At 40.7% G+C, this 10,695-nt stretch overlaps 1 long non-coding RNA gene across 1 annotated transcript; it reads right to left on the reverse strand.

Annotated features, from left to right (window-relative positions):
* Nucleotides 1–972: 972 nt before the first annotated feature.
* On the reverse strand, nucleotides 973–4,865 carry LOC133385086 (uncharacterized). Its single transcript, XR_009762772.1, has 3 exons — nucleotides 4,750–4,865; nucleotides 4,143–4,217; nucleotides 973–2,406 (listed from the first exon to the last, which is right to left on the reverse strand). It is a non-coding gene; the product is annotated as an uncharacterized LOC133385086 (long non-coding RNA).
* Between the last annotated feature and the right edge of the window lie 5,830 nt (nucleotides 4,866–10,695).

Raw genomic sequence — 10,695 nt, forward strand, 5'->3', positions numbered from 1 at the left:
ACTATAATGGACTGCATCGTGCAAAAATGACGTCAAAATGGCACGCAACGGGAAAAAAACACCATAAAAGCGGAACAAGCGCTGTAAGAGCGGGCCCTTTCCCTAATTGAAAACCGCTGCATGAATGAAGCGCTGTAAAGCGGAATGCCGTAAAGTGGGGCCGTACTGTACTAACACCTTTCCTGGGAGACTTCTGTTACTGTGATGTATTTAAGACTTGTTTTGAGGGTGCTGGAGATAGTTGCTAGAGGAAAGGTGGTCATGGGTACAATGAAGTTTGGCACTGGGAGGAGGGATAGCCAGGTGAGGGGACCACTGCTTAGAAAAATAACTGCTGTGCCATGTTCTGGCCCACCTCCCACCTGAATGTTTGTTGATTGCCCCAGCATTTGGATCTCTGGATGCAGATTTTGAATGGCAGGTCAATCCATAACAACCATTCTTATTCCTTAATCGTGGGATGAGGTGCCAATTTGGCATGTATAACCAACACCTGGATAGGCAAGTGCAGGGTGGGATTAGTCTCTCAGCTGTCCCTCCCCAGGTACTCAGTTCAGCATCAGAGAAGACGTGAAGGCTAGGGGGTGTATGTCTGGATGTGGCTTTGGTCTAAGGGAAGTCCATCTATGGGCACTTCCAGACTGTCGCTATTTTTGAGTGAGGTTCAGTCACATTCTGGGTTGTGAGATTGTTCACAAACCTGCTTCCCAAAAAAGGGAATAAGGAAAGTGACAGGGAAATGCACTGGAAAGTGTGGAATAACACTTGTTTGATGTAATGTAGTCTAACCTCTCCACAAACAACTTAGGAGGGATGCTTATTAAATACCCAACATCTTCTAGCCTCCCTGCAAACAACTCAGGAGGAATGCTGAACAAACAGCACCCTGCCTCTCCAGACCCATAACAGCAGTGAGCTGTTAACTTGAGGAGAGTAACACTATACACTGAACAGTTACCACTGGGTTTTTTCTACTTAAAACATAGAGATGGATTTATTTTCCTTGTATTTTTTCAAAAATACAGTTTCATATACTCTTTCTAACACACTGTTTTCCTACCTTAAGTGAGAAGGACAAAGACAAATATCTCAGATCTAACCATGTGCCTTTAGGGTAGCTAAATATTTCATACCAGTAAGGCAGAGTTCTCTATAGATCTGTTGCGGGGGTTTTTTCACCATCAATTCCTGCCTGGGCAGGATAACCCAACCTTAGCTGAATATTTTCCCATCCTTCCAATTTCTTATTGCTATTCTACACATTACACCAAATCTCTGTAGAAGGCTGCTGAACATGATGGAGGGTCTCTTTGTCCTGTCACTTGTATGCTGTCACATTTCAAGCTTATGTTGTTTTTGCATCACTTTAATTTGCTTGGCTTCCCTGAAGAAAGTTGGATAATCATGATGTGATGAAGTGCTGAGAATTCTTTGTCAGAGATCCTTAACCATCTCTTGCAGAAAAGGCTTTTGCCCATCAGCTTGTCTGCTCTTGCATTAGAAGAAGTTGGGTGGTGGTAGTGGCTTTGATTATTCATAAAGCGTAAGGAACTACCGTGCAAGGCTTTATCCTTAGGAATGTCACAATAAAGAAAAACTAAAACCAAAGAATTTGTGCTACAAGCCTTTTTCATGATTTGGAAAACACTGTCATGTTGATGCGGGGACCTCCAGTCCTGGGGCAGGGATGCCCACATCTATTGGCTCTTCAGGGTCACTGGCAATATGGAGATCTGCTGGGCATCCTGCTACCCAACACCTGTTCTTAGAAGACCTTAGGAGGATGTGGTTTTACCTAACCCCTTTATGCAGTCCTCACCATCCCCATGCTGTAGTGCTCAGCAGCTGCAGAAACACACTCCTCTTTGAGGGGCAGGGGGAGGTTAACAGCAGGTCCAGCCCAGCTAGCTTCGAGAAGTCTCAGAAGGCCTCTCCATGCTGCTGAGACAATAGCTTACGTTGGGTGAATTCCAGGCAGCAGTTGCTGCAGCCATTTCTCCAGGGTTCCGACAGACTGTGCTTGCCTGTTGCAATCCCCCTGCCTACCAGAGACTCTGCTCTGTCAAATGTGAATGTGCTCTACTGAATGAGACTTTGCCCTATCAGATGCGACTCTGCTCTTCCAGGAAGTGCAACTTCCCTGGGATCCTTAAGATGAGCTAGTGTAGGACAAACACAGCCTCCAGGCTTAAGACAGGAATGTGTGGATTTTCAACAGGGTAGAGATTAGATTTGGCACTGGATTGGCATATATAGTTGTAATAAGATGACAGATATGGAAAATATGTATGGTAGGCACAGATTTTCTAGGAGAGTTCTCTGGGAATAATCTTTGATGGGTAGGACAAACAGGAAGGCTCCAGGTACTAGATTATTTCACAGGAAGGAAAGCAGAAGACTTGATAGCTAGACAAGAAAAAGGAGGATAAAGATAGGAAGCAATGGGCCAATAGCCCACACCATTAACTATATTGAGACCTAAGACAAACCAGAACAGCATGCAAGAATGAACCACAATAATCCTCAGTAGCTGATATTTTAGCAACCAAGCCTCAAACTTGCTACAAGGATTGGATCTAATATTGGCAACCCTACATGTCCGCTGCCTGGCAGTGTGTCTCCTTTTATAGGCCATATCTATGTATGTTTACTTGCACGTAAGTCCCACTGAGTTCAGTGGGGTTCTTACTCTCAAATGTAGTGCATAGGACCTCACCCTTAAAGACAGATGCCCCTTGTCTGTTATGTACCCTAGTAAGAAGTAGAAAAACAATATAATACTATCAGGATAGCAGCGGTTAAGACAATAAAGTAAAAAGAAAGAAAGAAAATGATTATTTTATAGTGATGCCCAAGCACCTTTCCCACCTTTTGATGGAAAGAGAGAAATTCCACATATGGCAATAATGTATATGAATACCCTAATCAGTATACAAATAAAGGTATCCATCTGCTAACATTATATTTAGCATTTGTGATATGCATAACACTTGGTTTAAAAGCATTAGCCTTCGGGCTGAAGAAGAGTACCGTGCAACAAAAATGTTTGAACTCAGGTCTAAAAAATTATTTTTAAAATCTCTCTCTCTCTCTCTCTCTGTGTGTGTGCGTGTGAGAGAGAGAGAGAGGTGTACTTTTGACAACTAAATGCACTGTATAACATTATTTACAACCTAAACTTATACCTCTGACATATTCTTTGCCACTACTCTACTCATAAAAGCTTGATCTAATTGAGCCCTATAGCCACGGGGGGGGATGGGTGCTTTGCCCCGCTTAGGTTTTTTTTAATGTATTTTTTTAATTTGCGACATGGCAGATGACAGCCTCCATTAAAAGAATGCTAGCTTGTTTTAAGAACAGGAGCAATTTAAGAGTAGGACCCCCTGAAAATTCAGTGAATAAGGCAGGGCAAATGCACAACAAAAGCCTCATCTCATGTGGAAGAACCCCCCCCCCCAAAGCCCCTGCTCACTCAAGACTTCCCCTGAGGGTGGATTTTTCATGACTAGAAGGAGGGACGCCTTTTGGTATCCCTTTGTTCACTATATCATTGACATCCTTCTTTCTTATGAAACCAAAAATATGCCAGTCATTTAATTCTTGGTGTTGATACTAAATTTTTCTGTTAACTTGATCTTTACATAGTCCATTATGTAAGTTAACACACACTCTCATGGAGGAGTGAGAGGGAAGGTCAATGCCTTTCTGTTCCCCTGGCTTGGCTCTCACATCCTCTCCAACATTAGGAGGGAGGGATTGGCTGGTGCTATGTGCCTCCCATCCCCCTAAAATGCTCCACCTATAAATATGGCTGCCATATGTAACAAGGAAAGCTGGCTACAGAACTGATGCTGATGATGCACAGAAATCAACTCACTTTAATGCAATATCCATTTATAAAAACAAAAATAAGAAATAAATAAAGCCTACAAGGTCAGTGACTATATCTCTAAAGTAATATTTTGCAAAACTAGCAGTCTCAAATGTCATTTTTAAAAATCAACCTGATTCAAGCTCTGTAGTACAAATCAAACAATCCCAAATTGGATCAAGCAGCCTTTTACAATCAAATGAGCCTCTGTGGTTTCTTCCCCGATCCCATACTTTGAGTCTTTAGCAGTAATTTTATGCATTCTTACCTGGGAGTAAACCCCATTGAATACATTGGTATTTATTTCAGCATAAACACACACAGGATCGGTCTTTTGAGACACCTAAATATAAAAAAAGAGCAACTTCACTAACATATTGTTTGAGGGATCCAGGGAAAGAAATAATATTCCCTAATGTACATGTTGGCGCATTTTGAGGAAGAGATTCAATACCTCTTTTCCTTTCTTGTTGCTAGAGTCTATCCAGCTGAGACAGTGGATGGAATAAAATACTAATATCTCCTTGAGAATTTTGAGATGCTAATTTATTTCAGCTGACATTATGGTGAGGCAGTGAGCTGAAAAAGGAACAAGTTGTGTGAATTCTTGTAGACAGAAGTGCTCTGAAGAAATTAGTACACATTTTTGTACAAAAATTGTGCAAAAGTATTGTAAGATGCAATTATAGATGGGAGGCCCATCTAGTTTTGACAGTTTAAAATGGAAGATGGTGTATTCCCCAGGCCAAGTTGTAATGCCCAAGGGCAAAGTTCTTTGCAGATTTGGATACACTAACAACACAGATGTGGTGAAAAGTCACAGGTTTTTTAACTACTAAGCAATGTATAGAGATACAGAAAGCAATCAATCTTACATTCCTTCTGCTGATGAGAAACCCTTCAGAATGATAACAAATGGACACCTGTAGGAGCTTTGGTACACAGCATGCTGTCTGAAGATCTCGAGTCTATGCTAAATTCCACTATGGGATGGTTTTGCAATGCTTTTTATACTAAAAAATGCTAATGAGCCACACCTGCTGTTATTGTGACCATGTTTATGTTAACTCTTGGGAAGTAGCTAAGACCTGTAGCTGACTAGTGAGTCTCTCCACTTCCGAACAGCAGGTGTATAGCATGAGATAATGAGCTTATCTCTGAAAGTGTCATGTGGTCTACATCAAAGGGAGATCCTTGCTAGTTTACTTTATTCTCTTAGCTCTCATACTGCTGTAGTCATACTAATAAGACACCTGCCATCCAGCACAGTGCTGCACTTGCAGCTCACTGTATAGCACTGTACAGAGCTGTAGGAAAGCTATTTTAGTTCCTTAAGGAAGGCATTCTATTTACAAGCTCTGGTTAACAATATAAGCCTCATATAATGGCTTGTAAGGCACGGGTTCAAGCCCCTAGATTAGGCATCCTATAGGGAACATTGTATATGTCACTTATTTGGCAATATAATTAGTCAGAAAATGTTCTACAAAATAGTAGGTATTTAGGCTACAGCTTATGGTTAGCAAGGGTAGAACCTATGGTTCCTGCCCCATTCAACAAGATTTATTTTCCCCACTGTGTTTCTTTTCATTAAATAGAAATACCTGAGATTTTTATTTCATTAAATGGCAGTAACTAAGACTGCCACCTGCTTCAGCTTGTTTTATCTGTTCTGTCCTTGACTATTCAAAATCTACTTATTTGTGATATAACTGGTTAGAATAAAAAAGAATTCACAGGTGTAATAATTAGAACTGTTTGAGACAGATATCCTGACCTTTCAGCTGTATTACAAGGACATCTACTCCCACTTAAATCTATGGGTGCATACAATTTAAAACATGCAATTCATTTATTTACTAAATGTATAGAAAGTCATCCAGTAACATTGTTCTCTGGGCAGCATACCGCATAACATTACTGCAAAAAAACAGTTAAAACACAATATCATAAAAATAATTTTAAACATAAAATCTTTCATCATAGATAAGAATAAGAAGCAGATAGTGTAGTGGTTAAGATGGTGGACTACGGCCTGGGAGACCAGGGTTCGAATCCCCACGCAGCCATGAAGCTCACTGGGTGACCTTGGGCCAGTCACTGCCTCTCAGCCTCAGAGGGAGGCCATGGTAAAACCCGCTCTGAATACCGCTTACCATGAAAACCCTATTCATAGGGTCGCCATAAGTCAGGATCGACTTGAAGGCAGTCCATTTTTCAGTATATATATTTTCTCTCTTTGTTGTTGTTTCTAGAATAGAAATTTATATTTCCTTTCTTTCCTATATTTGTTATATATGAAAGAGCAAATAAAGTGCAGAAATGATCAGGTAAGGAAACGTTGGAAAACAGAATAAACTGCTGCCTGAATGCAGCCTAACTCAAAGAGTACAGTTTTCAGGTAGGTCTGAGTATCAGGACATCTCAATTTGCAGAAATATCTCTAGAATTTAAATCTTTGAAATGGTCTCTTTAAAATGTTATTGTGGTCCTCTCAATGCAGATACCAGTTTCTGCCTTTTATGTAGACCAGTAGCCAACTATTTTGGACCAAAGATTACATTTCAAATTTTGAGAGAGTTCTGGGGGCATCAGTCACAAAATGAATGCCATGGTGACACTTTTTCCATAGTATTTCCACACTAGAAAAGGCTTGACCTTTTGAATTTCTGTCTGCCATACAGCTATTAAAGGCAAAAGGACACAGTTTTCCCTCTATGCCAACCCTAAACCAAAGCCTAGGCTGCCATCTTGTACTTACCTGGAAGTAAGCCCCACTGCACACTAAAAGAGTTACTTCTGAGTAGAAATGTATGCCATTGTACTTTAAGTTAACTATAAAGTGAATTCTTAATAAGTCCTTGGTCCTGCAAAGCAGAAAACATGCCCAAGCCTCTTTGCAAAGTTTTCACATCTGCCTTTTGGTGGGAGGGGGATTGTTTAACATTCACCCACACTTATTGTGTAGTAGTATTTGCAGAAAATAATTTCTTGCCGCTCCCCGATCTCAGGCAAACCCAGCAAAGAAAATATACATCCTGGTTGCTCGGGGTAAAGGAAGGGCAAGCTATGGAGATTCCAAGGACTAGGGGGGAAATGGCACAAGTAGGAAAAGTGCACTAAAAGGGAGGGGAAGCTACTTAGGACTCCAGGGATTCCTGTTGCCTGGTGTCCAAACAACTCACTTATTAATCATAGCTCTGACTTCACTTATTGGTTAATAATCCTGACAGGCAGAAGCAGCCAGGCTGTCTCATATCACAGAAATGCTTAGAAGGATACCTGCACACTTTGCTCCAAATCTTTCTTTCTGGAAGGGCTAGAGACTTTAAAATAAAAGAACTCTCAGATTCTGGCTATCTGCTGTGGGCACCACTGAATGTGATAGGTTGGTGACCCCTGACTTAGACTATAATGTTCTGCACTCTATTTTAACTTGTGCCTCCTTTTCTGGCTTCTCCTGAATGACAGGTCTATATTATTTTAGCACTGATTTATATCCTTCTGCTATTGCTGCCTGTCATCTGTTAAGTACCTTTTATTTCCTTCATGATCTTCATGACCTTTGGTCTTGCCACAAACCAGTAATGCAGATTCTGATTCTGATTTTAAATATGGTTAAGAGAGATGGATGGATCCCCAAAAAATCCAATCCAGAAATAAACCAAACATTTTCCACCACTAACTTCAGGCACTGGATGTTGCCTTTTGAGTCTCTGGCTGAAGTAGGAGAAAAGGATTAACTCCCGTTTCAGATCTCCCACTTCAGCTATAGATTTAAAGGGCAACATCCAGTGCCTGGTGGTGGTAATCCCTATCTTCCAGGAAGTATGGATTATTTTTCTACCTGTCTATTTCTTCTAGGATGCAGCTGTCTTCCTCTTTCCTCACCTGGTGTGGTGAACAGAACTCCAGGTGAGCAATAGTTGGATGATAGTACCTTTGTAGAGGAAATGGAAGGGAAATACCCATAGAGTTAACCTATAAGGAGTTCTGGAGCTATAGAGGAATAGAGATTCAATCAAAAATATGAAATGAATTGGTAATCTGAGAAGAAGCAGTTTTGGGTCTTCCCAACTTTGTCCTCTGCTTTGTTTCACTGAATGATTATTATTATTTACCTACCCTTCACCACAAGGTCCCAGGGCAGGTTACATCTATAGAAAGATAATACAAACAGTAAAACAAATAAAACAACTCCACCCCTAAATATAGTATCACACAATAAAACATATAAGCAAACCAGATGGTATAGAGGGGAACACTACTACGAATAGTTCAACTTTCAAAGGCTAAGGAAAGAAATGTATCTTCAGTGACTTCCTAAGCTATAAATAGGCTATGCCTGATGCACCTGCATAGGTAGATTCCACAGTTTGTGGGCCATTACAGAGAAGGCACTCTTGCAGCCTATCATCCCTCATACTTCCAAGGGAGATGGTATCATAAGAACAGCCTCTGCTGCAGATAGTAACAATCTGACTGGCACACAGAGGAGGCGGCACCTAAGTCATTTAGGGCTTTAAACACCAAAGTGAGCACATTGAATCCGGCTTGGAAGTAAATAGGAAACAGGTGCAGTTGCTTCATGGCTAGGGATGGGCAAGAATTTAGATTGTTCACATTTCAAGCCAAATCTATCAAATTCACAATTTCCGAATGAAACATAGGTATCCTTCAAAATTCACTTATTTGAATTTTGCAATGCAATTTGCCAACCAAACAATGTTTACAAAAATACATGTATTAGGGGAAAGTGTGCATAAAAATGAATCAGTTAAAATAACATGCAAAATGCATTCTATAATGTGAAATGGCTTGCAAAAATGTCTACATTAGTCAAAACTGCTAAGAAAAATGTGTTTATTAGGAGAAATTCACAGTAAAAAATGGAAGAATTTTCATGAAGTTTTTTTTAAAAAAAATCACAAATTGCTGCAGAAATGTGGAGAACTGAATTTAAGATTAGAAAAATTAGAAACGCAGAGAACTGAAACAGACAGATCTTTCCATCCCTATTCATGACTGGCTTTATGCTTTGTCCTGAGAGATATTCCATTCATCACCCAGTTCTGAATATTCTGAAACATTTCATTGATTCATTGCTACATTTACATGAGAACAAGTCCCACTGAATTCAGCAGGGCTTACTTCTGATTAGAGACATGCACTGTACAACTGTAATGTTAATCTCTGATTCAGGGATGCCAGGTTCATGGCCTGAGACTGATCCTGTATCTTTAGGAGAAGAGAAAGTCAGCCAAGTGCAGGTGTTCTTGCAACACTATAATGAGAAAAACCACAAGGTGGAATTCTCCATTCCCCTGCACAACTGTTAAAGATACAGAAGACCTCTTGGAGGCCGGGCCTGGCAACCAAGAGGTCTTTTGTATCTTTAAAAGTTGTGCAGGGGGAAGGGAGAATTCCACCTTGTGGTTTTTCCCATTACAGAGTTGCAAGAACACCTGCCCTTGGCTGACTTTCTCTTCTCCTAAAGATACAGGATCAGTCTCAGGCCCTGAGCCTGGCAACCCTATATTCTATCCCCCAGCACAAGGCATCTTTTAAACCTTCTGGTCTGCCTTTAAATAGAGCATCATCTTTCTTTTCTTTTTTGCAAAACATTCTTACTTTCTTTTAAGCAAAATCCAAATATAAAAAAAGAATTTTTCCCTAGCATTTCATATTTAAAAATAGGGTTGCATAGAACAGCACACTGTGATTTTATATTTTTAACAAGCTATCTTCAATCACTACACTTTCTTTGGAGGGGTATTTTAACATTGCACTGCTCAGATATGATGCGTTTCTAGAGAATGATCCACCGACTCTTTAAAAGTGTGTATTTTTTCTGTATATATTCAGCTGCTATCCACTCTAATGGTGCCCCTCCTCAGTGAGTGACAATGGAAGTAGCTATTGTTTTTATGGTAACAACTATTTTGAATTTCCTAAAACTCAAAAAGCACATCAGGGGAAAACATAATAGCAGCCATCCTGATTTTCTTTCTCCCAAAATAATTTTGCCTCACTTCCAAAATATTGCTGAAACAAAACAATTGATTTTGAGATAGGTGAAACAGCTGAGAAATAGTCCTTGTCAATTCAGTACAGCCCTAGTTTAGATTGGGGAATAGCACTGTAAGCGGTATTCAACTAACCCGTCCCATCAGTGCTAGGATTACCACTACCGCAAAGGGACTTTCTCCTTATCCCACAACCCTCCCCAAATCTGCTTTTTAGGGTTGGGGAACCCCTAGAAGTGATTTAGAGGCCATGAGGGAAGGGACGGGCAGGGGGAAAGTTCTGTAGCACAAGCAGAAATCATTGTGTTGAAAGGACTCTGACTTAGTACTGCACTGGATACAACCTTAAGTATCCAGTAACAACTTCTGACATGCATACAATAATATTCCACTTTAAAATAACTGGATAACCCAATTCTGGAAGATTTGCCTTCCTTGTACCAGTTCCTTGATATTGGTGTAGGTACTTGCTGTGTTGCTACTGTGGGCCAGTTTGCCTCCTGGTCACAACGTCTAAGACAGCTTGCACCTGATGCTACGATTCTATCCAATGCCCTTAGTTGAGCAAGAGTGTAGAAGGGCTTGACATTGCCCCATGTAGGGAGCCTCCCCTTTACAGTGCTGCAGGGTTACAGGCATGGATTAGGTCACCCCAGGGGCTGGCACTGTGTCCCAGGTGGATGTGTGTGTGTGTGTAACTGGTGCATGAAGTTACTGGTGCATGTAGCCCTTTCCCCACCATGATCCTTCAGGTTGGCTGAGTGAAACAGCCAGAGGGCAGCACATAGAATGCCA

This window comes from Rhineura floridana, chromosome 5 (genome assembly GCF_030035675.1).
Source record: "Rhineura floridana isolate rRhiFlo1 chromosome 5, rRhiFlo1.hap2, whole genome shotgun sequence".
Taxonomy (NCBI): Eukaryota; Metazoa; Chordata; class Lepidosauria; order Squamata; family Rhineuridae; genus Rhineura; species Rhineura floridana.